Source organism: Marmota marmota, unplaced genomic scaffold, assembly GCF_001458135.2.
Source record: "Marmota marmota marmota unplaced genomic scaffold, marMar, whole genome shotgun sequence".
Classification (NCBI taxonomy): domain Eukaryota; kingdom Metazoa; phylum Chordata; class Mammalia; order Rodentia; family Sciuridae; genus Marmota; species Marmota marmota.
In genome coordinates this window covers 2,657,256-2,673,695 of record NW_025999977.1, presented here as the reverse complement: position 1 = coordinate 2,673,695, position 16,440 = coordinate 2,657,256, and the positions used below count along the sequence as shown (strand labels likewise).

Sequence of the window (16,440 nt, the reverse complement as noted above, 5' to 3'; positions counted from 1 at the left end):
TTTTTTTTTTTTTTTTTTTTTTTTTTTTTTTTTTTTTTTTAGGGGGAGTGGGCGGTTGGTGGGGTTTGAACCCGAGTCTCAGCATGCTAGGTAAGTGCTCTACCGCTAAGTTACATATACCCAGTCCTTTTTTATTTTTGAGACAGAGTCCCACTAAGTTTCCCAGGCATGACTTGCAATTCTCTGCCTCATCCTCCCAAGTGGCTAAGATTATAGGCGCACTCCATGCCCAGCTCTCTGTGGGGCTAGGGGGTCTTCTCATCCCAACTCCTCTCCTCTTTATGCATGGCCTAATGTGACTACTGAGATTCCAAGTCCTCATAGGCCCACTTCAGGTCCAAATAGCTGCATGAATAAGGAGATGGGGTGAAGAGTGTCATATAACTCTTGGAGCTGTCACAGAGAGAAACCAGAGGGATTTGCTGCCTGGCCTGATAAAATTTTCCAAGTCCCTATGAGGCGGGGCAAGGGAAGATCATTCTAGATATCAAATGAACACTGAAATTTGCTTTGGGAACCACCTCCTGAATGCCCTGGCCTCTAGATCCTTTTCTGGTAAAGCCCTGTATCAGATCAAATATGTTAGGGATATTTACTGCTGGGCCAAAAAGTATTTATTATGCACTTATCTTTCTTTATTTTTAGCTGCATTTATCAGGTGATCAGAATTGTCCTTGTTTGAAGTTGAGTTCTAGTTCCATGTTCCTGGGAGTTCTCTCAGTATGTCAACATTGGGGGTCCACCACTCAAGATGGAAGTGCTGATTCTCACCCCATCAATCATACAACAGCCCATCCAGCCCTGTAGCACCGAGTTTAGGATTACTCTAGAATTCAACCAGGGCACACCTGCCTCTTCTGAGGAGGGACCCTTGTGGAACCCTGGGCTGGCTGATGTTGGTTGGCACTGTCTATATCATGTCTTCCATAGAATCCTAAAAGAATCTAGGCCCAAGGTTTGTACTCTCTATTCTCTAAAACTAAAATAGATCTGGTTATCTGTTTTTGTCTTATCAGAGGAAAGGGAGCCAGGTATGGTGGCACATACCTGTAATCCCAGCAGCTCTAGAGGTTGAGGCAGGAGTATCACAAATTCAAAGGCAGCCTCAGCAACTTAGCAAGGCCCTATGCAACTTAATGAGACACTGTCTCTAAATAAAATATAAAAATGGCTGGTGGGGCTGGGGTTGTGGCTCAGTGGTAAAACACTCACCTAGCATGGGTGAGGCAGTAGGTTCGATCCTCAGCACCACATAAAGATAAATAAATAAAGGTATTGTGTCCATCTATAACTAAAAAAAATGCTTTTTGAAAAAATGTCTTGGGATGTTGCTCAGTGGTTAAGGGCACCTAGGTTCAATCCCTGGTACCAGAAAAAATAAAAAGGCGTGGGGCCTGTAAGCATTAAGATAAATGCTTAGGCCTTTGCTACCATCTTGAAACCATCTCCATCCATGTGATTATGATTATGTCTTTGTTACCTCCAGCCCAGATCTCCCTCTCAGGCTCTGCCCAGACCTACACATTGACCTCTCCACTAGCCATTCCCACCTGAGATGTATTTTACCTAAAACTGACCACTGTCTTCCACAAACCACTTTCTCCTTGGCCATGCTGATTACCCAACAATCAGACAAAGTAAGTTTAAAACTACCAGCAAAGCAGGGACCCAAACATTCTTGGCATGAACTCTATATTCTGAAGCATCACAACAATCACAAGGCTATTATAGTCATAATATTGAGCAAGACACAAATGATACAATTGCAATCTTTATAAGAGAACCAAGTCTATTTTGTTTAGAAATGCAAATTTAGATTATAAAACTATAAATGAAGGAAAGTCAATGAACAGCATAAAAGAAAGATGAGCCGTTAACTGCAGGAGAAAGGTGTGTCCAGAGGGTGCGCTGGGCTCTGGGAGCTGGCAACATCCCATTTCTTAACTTGCTTGGTGGTTACCCACACATTCACTTTATAAGGCTTCCTTAAGCAGTACCTTTGTTTTGTGCTTGTCTCTACATATACATTATGTTTTATACTTCTTAAATTTTTTAATAAAGTAGTTATCAGAAGGGGCAAAAAAATCTAAAACTTTCCTAGACTTTCTTAAACTTACTGTCAACATCAATAAAATAAGTGTATCTTCCATGATGCAGCACACTGGAAGACAAAGAACAGTATGTAGAGTTTTCAGGTGAAAAAGATTCTGAGGAACAATTATGTGCCCTACATAAGGACAACATACAAAAGTTCTTTGTCAGGAAACAGCAAAAGAACAAATCACATTTTCTGAGAAAAAACCCAACTAACCAAGAAACAAGTAAAAATGAAGATTGCATATAAGAAAAAGATTATGCATGGTCACTTACATGACTCAGTCTATAAATAACAACTGTTAATGTGGCTATCAAACAAATGTCACAAATAATTCTGGAAAATAAAAGCATGCATTATCTTTCCTTAAAAAAATGCTTCTTAACTAAAGATATTTTTAAGGTAAGAAGTGGGATTGGGGGAACTGAAAGCCTTCCTCCCCCATTATTAACTACTTACTTTAGTAGGGTACATTTTTCACTTGTAATAATCAAGGTTGACACATTATTACCAAGATCCATGTTTTATTCAGATTTTCTCAATTTTTACCTAGTGTCTTTTATTTTTTGTTTCAGGATCTCATTTGGTTATCTCATTGGATTTAGATCCTATGTCTCCATAACCTCTTTTAAGACATGAGAGTTTTTCAGACTCATTTATTTTGTCACTGTGACAGCTTTCAGAATTACTTTTTGGACATTTTTGGGGACTGCCTTTCAGTGAAATTTTTCTGATGTTGTTCTCATAATTGGATTGGGTTGTGTGCCTTTTGGAGGAAGACCACATTGGTAAAGTGACATTCTCATCATACATTTGTCATTCCATGGATTTGTATTATGAACATGACATTACTCTTAAGTAAACTTGATAATTTGTTGAAGTAGTATTTGTCAGGTTTTTTTTTTTCATTTGTAAAAATTACTCTTTTTCTCTTTTACATACTCTAAAGAAGTTACCATGTTCTTTAGAGAATTTGTGCTCCACTTACTCGAGGGTGGCCTGTATGTACATACATCCTTTGGAATTCTTCTACCTGGGAAATTTATCTATTCTCTCATTTATTTATTAAATAATTTATATCAGTATGGGAAAAAAAGAAGTGGGATTGGGGGAAACAGGTAAGAAATTAAAATATATTCATTCTCTCATTTGGGGGAGAATTAATAGACATACTGATTTTTTTTAATGTCAATGAAGAGTACTTAAGAAAACTTCTCTTTTATCTCAAGAACAAGGAAATCTTAGACTACATTTAAGTTTAAAAAAGTTGGTGGGAGAGTGAAGAAATAGCCTAGAATTATATTTTTAAACACAAAATTTAAGATAAAATATATCAGGTGTAATCAATGTGAACTTGTTTAAAAATAGTCAGGGGCTGGGGTTGTAGCCCAGTGGTAGAGCATGTACCTAGCACACACAAGGCCCTGTGTTCTATCCCAAGTACCACACACATACTCACCACCATCTCCCCCCCAAAAAAATTAAAAAGACAAATATCAATGGCTGGGGTTGTGGCTCAGTGGTAGAGTGCTTGCCTAGCATGTGTGAAGCAATGGGCTCAATTCTCAGCACCACATATAAATAAATAAATAAAGGTCCATCAATAACTACTAAAAAAAAATTTTTAAAAAGACAAATATCAAAATGACATGGAAGAAATTTAATTTTTAAAAAAATGACTATATGCCAGGGAAATGAAAATTTTAAAAAGAAAGCAGGATCTCAGTTTTATCATCAGTAAAAATTAAAACAAAACAAAACATACAATGAAACAAGGATATTTGAAATAAAGATTTATTCCATAATGGAGCTTCAATAGTTACAAGTGATTGTGTCAAATAGGATGATCAACCACCACTGTTTGGCACTGTCCTGGTTTAAGAACTAAAATTCCGGGCTGAGGTTATAGTTAAGTTGGTAGAGTGCTTGCCTCACTTGTACAAGGCCCTGGGTTCAATCCCCAGCACCACACAAAAAAATGAACTGAAATTTCCCATCCAGGAAACCCACCAGGCCTGGACAATCAGGACCCTAAGTAATCAAGCATCCAAGATATCTGATTCGGTGTGGGTGTGGGTGTGTATCTGTATCTGTGGGCTCCACAACAAGATTCAACAAACTTCAGATTAAAAATAGTTGGTGAAAAAAAAACTGCATCTCTACCATATGATCCAACTATCCCACTTCTGGTTATATGTATCTGAAGGAAATAATGTCTATGTATTGAAGAGACACCTTCATGACTATGTTTGTTGTTGCACAATTCACAACAGCTAAGATATGAAATTAGCCAAGGTCCCCACCAATAGATGAATGGATAAAGAAAATGTGGTACACATACACAATGAAATATCAAATATACATAATAGAATATTGTTCAGCCATAAAAAGAATTATACCACTTGCAGCAGAATGGGGGGAACTAGAGGAAACTTACATTATGAAATAAGTCAGACATACAAAGACAAATACCATATGGTCTCTTGTGTATTTAAGGAAAAAAGTTAATTAGAATATATAATAGTGGTTTTTAAAAGGGTGGAAAAATGGGGATTGAGGAACATTGGATAATGGATACCCAAATAGAGTTAGATAGAACAAGTTTATATACAGTATGATTATACTACTGGTGTGACTCAGCACCATTTACAGCCAGAGGAAGGAGAATTTATGTTCCATTTGTATATAATGTGTCAAAATGCTTTCTAATGTCATGTATGATTAGTTAGAATAAAAATAAAATTATATAAAACAAAAAAATGTGTTTATTCACAGGGACCAGTTCAAAACATCTATGCTTTACAAATTTTTGACTAAAATATCAAAATAAATGCATCTATCAAACTTTAAAGTGTCAAACCAATAAGAACTGATTTACTACAACAGATAATATTGTATTATAATATATTGCTGAGACTAAAAAACACCATTTGGAGTTTAATAGTAGAAAGGTATAGCCTCAGGTTTTGGTTGATACATATTATCAGTTTTCAAATTTTGACTTCAATAATACTAGTACAAGTCATGTCCCCAAGCATGGTGTGCCAAACAACACTAACATCCTCAAAACCAGGTTTGCTACCTGAAGATAATCAGATCATTTAAAATTCTGTGATCCAACCATCCTCTGAAATGCCTACATAAATGAACTGTCATTTCATACTAATAAAAACAGTCTATGCTCCAGGTGGCTCATGTGTAATAACTTACCAATCCTCATAAATCCACCGTGAAATCAATATCATATGTTTATCCCCATGTTATCACAAGAGGAAACGGAAGAACAGAGGAGTCGAGCAACTTGCTAAAACTCTTGCAGCTGATGAAGTAGGAAAACACAGATTTGATGTCAGGCAATCTGGCTCCATTTCACCATTATGTCAAACTGCCTATTGGGGAGTTACTGGATCTACGTTAAATGGAGGGCTAACCCAATGACTGCTAAAGCCAATGACAGCAACCTTTTCATTGCATTTTTTACTCCGACACCTGCAGCTTATAAATTGCTGCAACTTGGTCCACAGGAAGGTGGAACTGGCAATGAGATCTTCGTTCTTTGCCAACATAGCAGTGGTCACCAGGAGCTGTTCTTTTGAACTTGGCAAGCCCACACCCTGTGCAGACTAACCTCTCTCCAATATTCAAACTCCCCTGCCTTCCTTGGAGCTGTGACCCAACCCATGAAGCCTGCCCCTTGCTCAAATGGAATGACCCAGAGGCTAACATAGGCCCCAGCACCTGATTGGGTTTGCCACTAACATGAGCCAGAACACAATTTAATTATTATCTTAGATTACCATTGGATATAGTTATTAATTTTAAAGAATACAGATTCCTCAAAATACAAATATTCTTAGAACACCAGGGCTCTGAGAGATCTGTGGTGTGATATTTTTAGCTCAGATTGAGGGACATTGCCAGAAAACAAGTGTTTTGAGCTGGGTATGGTAGCACACACCTGTAATCCCAGCAGCTTCTCAAGTTTAAGGCCAGACTCAGTAACTTAGGGAGGCATTCAGCAACTAGTGAGACCTTGTCTCAAAATATTAAAAGGACTGGGGTGTAGCTCAATGACAGAGTGCTTGCTAGCATGCCCAGGACCCTCAATTTGATCCTCAGTACTAGGAGTGGGAAAAAAAAAATAATATATATATGAGACTCTCCTGTGTCTGATAAGGAGATGACTGAAGACATCATCCCAAACACTTCAGGATTTTTGAGCAAAATTCCTTTCTGATCTCAGAATCAAGAATTGTGCTTCTCTTAAGAAGTTTTTGGTTTTTCTATTCTGGACATGTGATGTTTTGTTTTCCCTGCACAGTTCTTAACACAATTTGTAATTACACATTCATTTGTGAGATTTATTGTTGAATATCCATTTCTTGCCTTTAAGTGCCATCAGGGTAGAGACCATGTCTATCTGTCTCATCCCTTTTTTCCCCCCTAATGCTTCTCTCAGAACCTGGAACTTAGTAAGTTCTCACAGAATGTGTGTTGAGGGAATGAGTTAACACATAAATAAAACATATGCACTATGGGCTGGTCAATTACCTTTTTGCATGAGCTGCTAACAAGGTTTAGAGCAGGATTCGTTTCCTGCCCTAATCAGTGTCTTTACCCTGAGTTTCCCTTTTTCTTTTCTTTCTAAATTAGGCAGCCTTATTATATTTTATGAATCCCTGTAAACTATCCTAAAACCCTTGTGGAACAAGGTAGGAGATAGATAGATAGATAGATAGATAGGTCTATCTATCTATCTAAGACTTTAGAAAATATATTTATTTAAAACCTCAACACTAAATCCTCTGCCATCAAACACATTTGATCATCAGTAAACTTTAAGAATAGCTAAGGTTTGCTAACTCCAGCACTGTACTAGTGCAAATTCCAATCAGAGCCCAGAAACCACAGGTGTTATTTTGGTTCAGACACACTTGTGTACTGTAGATGGAACAAGCACATTTCTAATAGGGCTAGGCAATTTGGTGGACAAGAAAGAACACAGGGCTGACTTCAAAATCTTTATGGATTTGTGGTTAAAGAACGATTTATCTTTAGTGGGTCCTCAAAGTGCTTGATGCCACACTCAAATGAAAAAGTTTGCTTTTACTTGTTCCCCTATGTGCTGGAAGAAAGGGATTGGACAAGATCCTGGTTCATAGGCATTAAGAAAAATCTATTCTGTCTGCAGAAGGAAGGTAGAACATTAGTAAAACTATTAAATGCTCTAATCACCTTTTGAAATTTCTGACATATTATATGTAAATGGGAGGTGTTACTTGCAAGCCTAAAATTTCATAGTTACCTGGTTATATTCATTTAAAGTTCCTTCACTTCAAATGTTGGCTAGCTATTTCGTTGTTAAAATGAAACATGATTTTTAAATCCCATTAGTGCAAATACCCTTTTCACTGAACTTGGCAAGCCCATACCCTGTGCAGACTCAAGAATCCCAACTGTGAAGAGAGCTGAGCCCATGTACCCTCTCCAGTTCCTTTGCTCTAAACCAATCCTTCCTTAGGGGTTAGTCAGAACGGTCTGCCTAGGAAACTGAGGTTTGATTTGTATTATTTATAAGACTCACTTGAGTCAGTTGAATTTTAGATGACAAACTGCCAGAAGAGGGAAGAGTGGGCGTAAAGAAACAGATGGGTTAGAATTGTGTGTCATAGATTAATGACAATTTTTAAAGAATTTGATAGGGTATAGGCTGGGCCTCACTTTTTATTTTTTTATTTATTTATTTTTGGTGGGGGACAGAGATTAGGGATGAGAAAAGGAAGAGCCAGGCAAGACAATAGGCCAGACTCCAGCGCCTGATCCGCATCCTAAAGCAGGGTGCCCCTCCCGCCCTTCCCCCCAGCACCAGGTAGGCTGTGGTCGCATTTCAAAACAATCCTACGCGGCTCCCTCCTGCCAGCTGGACAGAGGGTGGCCTCCTCCCAGGCTGCAGGAGGAGACACACCAAAGAGAGGGAAGAGAAGATGGAAGCTCAAGATGAAGTGTCTGGCAACACCTCCTTAGGGCCAGCGGCCTCTTCTCCCTCCCAAGTGGTAGAGTCACATAAAAATCCAAACCCACCGGGCCCGCTCACGTGCCAATCGCCCCAATCCAAATGCAGATAGTTGCAGGCACGGCACCTGCTCGGCGCGCCCCTGCTGCGGAGCGCCAGGCCCCTGGGAAGCCAGGAGCCAGCACTGCTCCCCGGGAGGGCGGCGGCCGGCTGAGCCTTTCGGGAAGGGAGGGGGAAACAAGGGGCGGCCCGCCAGGCAAGGTGGACCCAGGCAAGAAAACAGCCTCACCCGTCAGGCCGGGCTTTAGGCTCCATACGAGGGTCCCACCATCCACATGTGGGAACCGCTGCTTGCAACCCCGATTTCTAAAGAGCTCAATATTACACCGTCACCAAAAACCTATAGGCGTAAAACATACAACCTCGACCAGGGCTGCATCGCCACAGCGCACCCGAACAGTGGCTCACCTAGCTGGACCAGCCAGCTCCTGCACTGTGGCAGGATGCTTAGGGGTCCCAGATGCTGTTAAACCGAGCTCCACCAAGGCGAGCCCACCGTACCCCTTCCCAAGCGGGTCTTACCGTCTGCACAGCATTGTATGCATCTCCGGTCTGCCACTGTGGGTTGGTCTGTGTTTTTATGTGGGATTTTGTTGGATGCGCTTCATAAATCCATGCAGCTACTCTGCAGAGCAGTGTTTTCCACCCATCCTGCAGCCCCTGCTTATCAGAGCAGCAGGGAATCTCACCAGCCCGGCAACTTCTCCGCGCGCGCGCGTTGGTGCCAATTAAGAGCACCAGAGCTGCCACTCCTTGACAAAAGGCTCTGCTTCCCGCGCGCGTCCCTCACGGCCCTACGGTCAGAATTAAATCCATTTCCCGCAGGAGGCTGGGAGGAAATGAGAGCTCTCGGCTGTGCACGCTGACAAAAGGCCGCCTTGCCGTGCGCACAGCGCCCCCTCCAGCGGGCCTCTGCAGGCCAGACCCAGGCCACCGTGCTGCAGTGTACCCGCCCGCGCCCGCAGTGCCACCGCCCGCTGCCGCAGACCCCGCGGCTCTGGCTCTGCCCACGTCTACTGTGCTCAGCACCGCTCACTGTCCCAGACAGTACAGCACCCGCATGAGGACCTTGTTACTGGGAAGAAAATTGAAGCGGCGGCTCCATTAGGGATGTCTCCTCCCTAGATTTAAAAAAAAAAAAAAAAAAAAGTCTTACCCATGCTTGGAGTTGTTTTTCTGGTTGGTTTGTTGGTTTTCTGGTCGGGCGAGGGGGAGGGAAGAATCCTGCCTTTGGAAGATAACTCTATTAGTGATGTTAATAGCAACTGGTTGACTGAATTCCAAATCAAAATTTCCCTTATTCTGACTCCATTTTCAAGTAGGACAAAATTTTTATTGGCACCGCCCCTCCTTCCTCCCAGGCTTTGGGTCCAGCTCCAAATCTCACTAGGCATTCTCCTTCACCCCTTCCCCTCCCCACTCTCCCATGCCAGAGGAAACAGGTATGTAGTGAGTGGAGAACTAAATGGGAACCCAGACACTTGGTTGCAGTCTCTAACCTGCCTTTAGCCAGCTCTGTGGCCTTGATGAAGCCACTTACCTCTCAGGGTCTGTTTGTCTTCTACAACAAAGTTGACACGGTAAGCTATGGCCTGGATGGTTTCTCGTTCTGTCTGACTGTGTTTCTGAAGGCCTGGCCCTCAGAGAGTAGGGATGACAAGGGGAAGCTTGAGACTGTACACCCCCATAATTGCCATGCATTCCACAAAGCTCACCTAAATCAACATTTAGTGCTTTTTAAAAGGTGGTTGGAAAAAAATGTCCAGCTTCCAGAAAAGCCTCTGACCACTGATCCCAAACCATGCTACAGCCCCTCTGCTCATTCTAGGTTCTGGAGGCCAAAGCTCTCAGACTCCTCCACAAAATCACTGGACCATACCATAATGGAATGCAGAATCTCTGCAGGTGGGCCCAGGAATCAGCATTTTTAACAAGTACCCCCCAGTGATTCCTTTGCAGGATACCATTTAAGAATTGCCACTCTGTGCCAGCCACTACTGATTTAGAAAAGAGAACATGTCCGTCACAGCAACTCTAAAGCAGTTGGCAAGGATTCCATTCCAGATGCCAGGATAACTTCTTTCTTGGTCCTGCAGCCTCCTTGTCCTCCCCAAGCCTCCCAGAAGCACAGTTCTCAAACCTGAACTACAAGCACAGCCACACAAGGTAAGCTCTCATCCCTCTTCCCACCCTGCAGGACAGAAGGTCTGCTGGCCCAGGAACCTTGGAAGTGACATGTTTATTGAGACACTCCTGGTGGCTGTGACACCGTTGGTGCCAATTAGTGATTAGATCTGGGAAGCCAGGAACCCCTTCTCCAGAGAATGGAAATCACAGGTAAAGTGGGCTGTATTCCTAGAGAATGCCAAAAGGGAACAAAGAAATTTTATTTAGTCCAAAACAGCAGGTTTCATGAATCCTCCCAAGTCATCTCTATCAAAAAATTATTTTCATAGTGTTAATTTTCTCAAACTAATCACAGCAAATTCTTGTTGACTCCTGGCACTATTCCAAAGGCTTTATATTTATTCTTACTTACTTTAATCTTTAAAAGAACTCTATGAGGGTGGTGGTAATATTATCCTCATTTTACAGATAAAGAAACTAAGGCACAGAGAGGCTAGGTAATTTGTTTGAGGCTGCACCTCTGGTAGATGTCCTCGCTCGGCCGAGCCAGGATTCAAATTCAAGCACTAGGACTCCAGAGGTTATGGGCCCGAACTACAATGCTGCTTGGCCTCTTAGAAGGGACCAGAGACTTTTAAAAACAGAACTAGTACAAGACACTGGCAAGGTGGATACACTCTCCTTTTCCCAAAGAAGCAATTCTGCTTCTCTACATAGCACAGGATTTTTTTTTTAATTTTTTATTGTTGGCTGTTCAAAACATTACATAGTTCTTGATATATCATATTTCACACTTTGACTCAAGTGGGTTATAAGCTCCCATTTTTACCCCATATACAGATTGCAGAATCACATCAGTTACACATCCACTGATTTACATATTGCCATACTAGTGTCTGTTGTGTTCTGCTGCCTTTCCTATCCTCTACTATCCCCCCTCCCCTCCCCTCCCCTCCCCTCTTCTCTCTCTGCCCCCTCTACTGACATTCATTTGTCCCCCTTGTATTATTTTTCCCTTTCCCCTCACTTCCTCTTGTATGTACTTTTGTATAACTCTGAGGGTCTCCTTCCATTTCCATGCAATTTCCCTTCTCTCTCCCTTTCCCTCCCACCTCTCATCCCTGTTTAATGTTAATCTTCTTCTCATGCTCTTCGACCCTACTCTGTTCTTAGTTACTCTCCTTATATCAAAGAAGACATTTGGCATTTGTTTTTTAGGGATTGGCTAGCTTCACTTAGCATAATCTGCTCTAATGCCATCCATTTCCCTGCAAATTCTATGATTTTGTCATTTTTTAATGCAGAGTAATACTCCATTGTGTATAAATGCCACATTTTTTTTATCCATTCGTCTATTGAAGGGCATCTAGGTTGGTTCCACAGTCTTGCTATTGTGAATTGTGCTGCTATGAACATCGATGTAGCAGTGTCCCTGTAGCATGCTCTTTTTAGGTCTTTAGGGAATAGACCGAGAAGGGGAATAGCTGGGTCAAATGGTGGCTCCATTCCCAGCTTTCCAAGAAATCTCCATACTGCTTTCCAAATTGGCTGCACCAATTTGCAGTCCCACCAGCAATGTACAAGTGTACCCTTTTCCCCACATCCTCGCCAGCACTTGTTGTTGTTTGACTTCATAATGGCTGCCAATCTAACTGGAGTGAGATGGTATCTTAGGGTGGTTTTGATTTGCATTTCTCTGACTAGCACAGGATTTTTTAAAAAAAGAAAATACGTTCTGCTTCTCCCAGACTTGATCTGAATATGAGAGATCTGAGAATAGTGGTGCCATGTATGGCTTGAAAATTGTTCACATGTCAGATAGGAAAGACTTCATTAAGTTCCACATTAATAGCCTATATCAAAACTTTCATTGAGACTCCAGAAACTCTCTATTCCAGATTCTTCTTTGAAAATCTAACAAAAGGAAGCATAAATGTTATTGGCCCCAAGTATCACTGGAAGACCGAGACACTTCAGAGTTCTCATAGCAGCAAACCTAAGACTCCCAGTCCTTAAAGAGGAACAGAAAAACACAAGAGACCCCAGGTCAGGCTTAAAACACCACAATTGCATAATGTCCTATTGGTTCTGTTTCTTAGGAGAACTTGGACTAATATAGATTTTGGTGCAGAGAGAGGGGTGCCGCTGTAGGAAATATCTAATCAAGTGGAAGTGGCTTTGGAAATGAGCAATGAGGTAGAGGCTGAAAGAGTTCTTAGGTACATGCAAGAAGAAGCTTAGATTGACATGAAGGGACTCTTGGTAGAAACCTGTCAAAGTTGATTTCTGGAAAGCATTCAAAAAGGAAAGAAGAGACTTGAATAAAGAGCTTCCATCTTCTTAAAAAAAATACTTAAATAATCACGAACAGAATATTGATAGAAAATTATTTCAAAAAAAAAAAATGATGCATCTCAGGAACTTAAATAAGCCGTAACAAACCAAACCAAGTCCAAAATTAATAGAAGGAAATAAATAACAAAAATCAGAGTAGAAATAAACAAAATAGAGACCAAAAAAATAGTATAAAAGATCAATGAAACCAAGAGTTGGTTCTTTGAAAAGATGAACAAAATTGACAAATTTTTAGCGAGACTAACCAAGCCAGGGGCTTGGGGACGGGGAAGACAGAAGACCCAATTAAATAAAATCAGAGATGAAAAGAGAGACACAACAACCAACACCACAGAAATACAAAGGATCATTAGGGGTTATTGTGAACCGCATGCTAACAAATTGGAAACCCTAAAAGAAACGACCCCATTTCTGAACACTAATCTGTATGGACACATATAACTTAGAAAAATGAGCCGTGAGATCATTAGAAAGAAAACCTGAAGAGACTAATAACAAGCAATGACACTGATCAGTAAGAAAAAGTCTCCCAGAAAAGCAAAGCTCAGGACCAGGTGGCTGCAATGCTGAATTTTTCTAAACTGTTAAAGAAGAACACACATTGTTCTCAAGCAATTCCATAAATTAAAGGAAAAAGAATTCTTCCAAACTCAATGAGGTTATTATTAACCCTGTCACCAAAATCAGAGGATATGACAAAAAAGAAAATGACAGACCAATATCCCTGATGCATTTAGATAAAGAAATTCAACAAAATACTAGCAAATCTAATTTAAAGCACGTTAAAAAGATCATTCACCACCATCAAGTTGGTTCCATCCCAGGAAACACATCATAGGATGCAAGGTAATAAAGAATAAAAATAGCAGAATCATCTCAACAGGTACAGGAAAAGCATCTGATGAGATTCAACATACATTCATAATAAAGAGCCCTGAACAAAATAGGTACAGAAGCATTATACCTCAACATAATAAAGGCTGCATATGACAAGCCTACAACCAATATCATGTTGAATAGGAAAAAAGAAAAAGCATTTCCTCTAAGATCAAGAGCAAGACAAGAGTATTGACCCTCATCACTCCTATTTAATGCACTAAAAGTTTTAGCCAGAGCAATTAGGTAAGGAAAAGAAATAAAAGGCACACAAGTAAAAAGGAAAAAATTTACAAATGATATGATTCTATACAGAGAAAAACCAAGCGACTGTAACTGATAAAGAAATTCAATAAAGTAGCAGGATACCAAAGCAACATGCAAAAATTAGTAATTTTTCTTTACACCAAATAATGAACTTGCTAATAAAGAAATCATGAAAGCAGTCCCATTCACAACAGTGACAAAGCAAAAATAAAATACCCAGGAACAAACTTAAAGAAAGAAAATACCTTTATAAAAAAAATTATGAAACACTGAAGATAGAAATTGAAGAAGACAAAAAAAATGAAAAGATCTCCCACATTCATGGATGGGAAAATATTGTTAAAATGTTCATACTACCCAAAATGATCTACAGATCCAATGCAATCCCCATCAAAAAAAAAAAAAAACAAAACAAAACAAAAAAAAAAACAATGACATTCTTCACAGAACTAGAAAAAAATCCTGAGTTTCATATGGAAACATGAAAGACCCAAAATAGCTAAAGGAAACTTGAGCAAAAAGAACAAAGCTAGAAGCACTGCAGTACCTACATCAAGACATACTACCAAGCCACAGCACTCACAACAGCAAGGTTTTGGCATAAAACAGACACATGAACCAACAGAACACAATGGAGATCCAAGAAATAAACCTGTCACACATATGATTCTCAATATAGGCATCAAAAACAAACATTGGAAAAAGGACACCCTCTTTAACAAATGGTGCTGGGGAAACTGGATATTCACATAGAGAAGGTTGAAATTTGACTTCCCTTACCCTATACAAAAATCAACTCAAAATGATCAAAGACCTAACTGTAACAACAAACTAGCCAGGCACAATGGTGCACATCTATAATCCAAGCAACTCAGGAGGCTGAGTCAAGAGGATCACAAGTTCTAGAACAGCATCAGCAATTTAGTAAGGCTCTAAGCAACTTGGTGAGATCCCGTCTCAAAATAAAAAATAAAAAGGGCTGGAGATGTAGCTCAGTGGTAGAGCACCCCTAAGTTTAAAACCCAGTACTTCCCCCCTCCAAAAAAAAGAAAAAAAGGAACTGAAATTACAAGAAAAAAAAACATAGGGGAAACAGTTTAAAACATTGGTATAAGCAATAACTTTCTGGATAGAAGTCTAGAAGCAAGCGACATGGACAAATGGGACTATGTCAAACTGAAACACTTCTGCACAGCAAAGAAAACAATCAACAGGGTAAGGGGACAACCTACAGAATGAGAGGAAATATTTTTCAACTCTTCCTCTAACAGAGGGATAATTCCAGGATATATAAAATAATTTTTAAAATCTGATTTTAAAATGGGCAATTGATATGAATAGACACTTTGTAAAAGAAATATAAGTGGCAAAAAATATGCAAAAATGTTCAATATCCTTAACCATCAGAGAAATGCAAATCAAAACCACGATGAGCTATCATTTCACCCCAGTTAGAATGGCTATTATTTAAAAAATTAAGAATAAATGCTGATGAGGAGGTGGAGAAAAAGGAACTGTTAAACACTGTTGGTAGAAACATAAATTAGCACAGCCATATGGAGAACAATATGATGGTTCTCAAAAAACTAAAAGTAGATCTAAAACATGACCCCACTATTTCACCTCTTGGTATATATCCAAAGGAAATGAAATCAACGTACCAAAGTGATACTTGAATGCCCATGTTTATTATGGCTCTATTCACAATAGCTGGAGTCAGCCATGGTGCCTATCAACAGATAATGTGGTAAATGTACACAGTGGAGTATTATTCAGCCATAAAGAATGAAATACTGTCATTTGCAGCAAAATATATGGAACCAGAGAACATTATGCTAAGTGAAATAAACCAGAAACGAACAATAAATAACATTTTATTTCATATATGTAAAAAAAGTCAACCTGAAAGTAGACAGTAATTACGAGGGATTGGGGAGGGGAAAGGTGGTTAGCTTTAATCAGTGCACACTGAATCCATTAATATGAACAATTAATACATGTTAACAAAAAAAATTTAAAGAGTATTCTAATTAAATCTCAGATGGAAATGAGGAATGGTTTACTGGAAACTGAAGGAAAGATGGACCCTTTTTATAAATTGACAAATTGTATCCTAGTGTTTGGCAGAAGATAGAACCTGCAAGTAATAGAACTGGACATCTAGCAGAGGAGATTTCTAAGCAAAGTATAGAAGGTACTGCTTATAACAAAATGTGAGAGAAGAAAAATGAATTAAAGAATTGAAAGCAAAAAGGACCAGAACTTGGAGAGTTAGAAATTCTCAACCTACCCATTTTTAAAAAAAAAATGACAGCAGAATGCATTTCGATTCATTGTACACAACTGGAGCACAACTTTTCATTTCTCTGGTTGTACACGACGTAGTCGCACCCCATGTGCAGTCATACATGTACCTAGGGTAATGATATCCATCTCATTCCACCATCTTTCCTGCCCACATGGCCCCTCCTCTCGCCCAGTCAGAAAGTTCCTCTATTCTTCCCATGCCCCCCGCATTATGAATCAGCACCCACTTATCAGAACATTCAGCCTTTGTCAACCTATCCATTTTGAAGAGGGAGGGAGATGGGAGGGGAAGAGAGAAGAAAAGGAGGAGAGAGTTTATTATGAAGCAATGATGCGACTG

At 39.9% G+C, this 16,440-nt stretch overlaps 1 protein-coding gene across 2 annotated transcripts in view; it reads right to left on the bottom strand.

The window, feature by feature from the left end:
• Add2 (adducin 2) overlaps positions 1 to 9,469 on the bottom strand; it is a 115,820-nt gene extending 106,351 nt beyond the window's left edge. The window contains exon 1 of one of the 2 annotated variants that reach the window (XM_048804142.1): positions 9,325 to 9,469. The gene's annotated coding sequence lies outside the window, so the exon portion shown is untranslated. Of the gene's footprint in view, positions 1 to 8,690; positions 9,243 to 9,324 lie in introns of those variants that run through there. The other variant, XM_015479549.2, reaches the window with a different exon arrangement.
• Between the last annotated feature and the right edge of the window lie 6,971 nt (positions 9,470 to 16,440).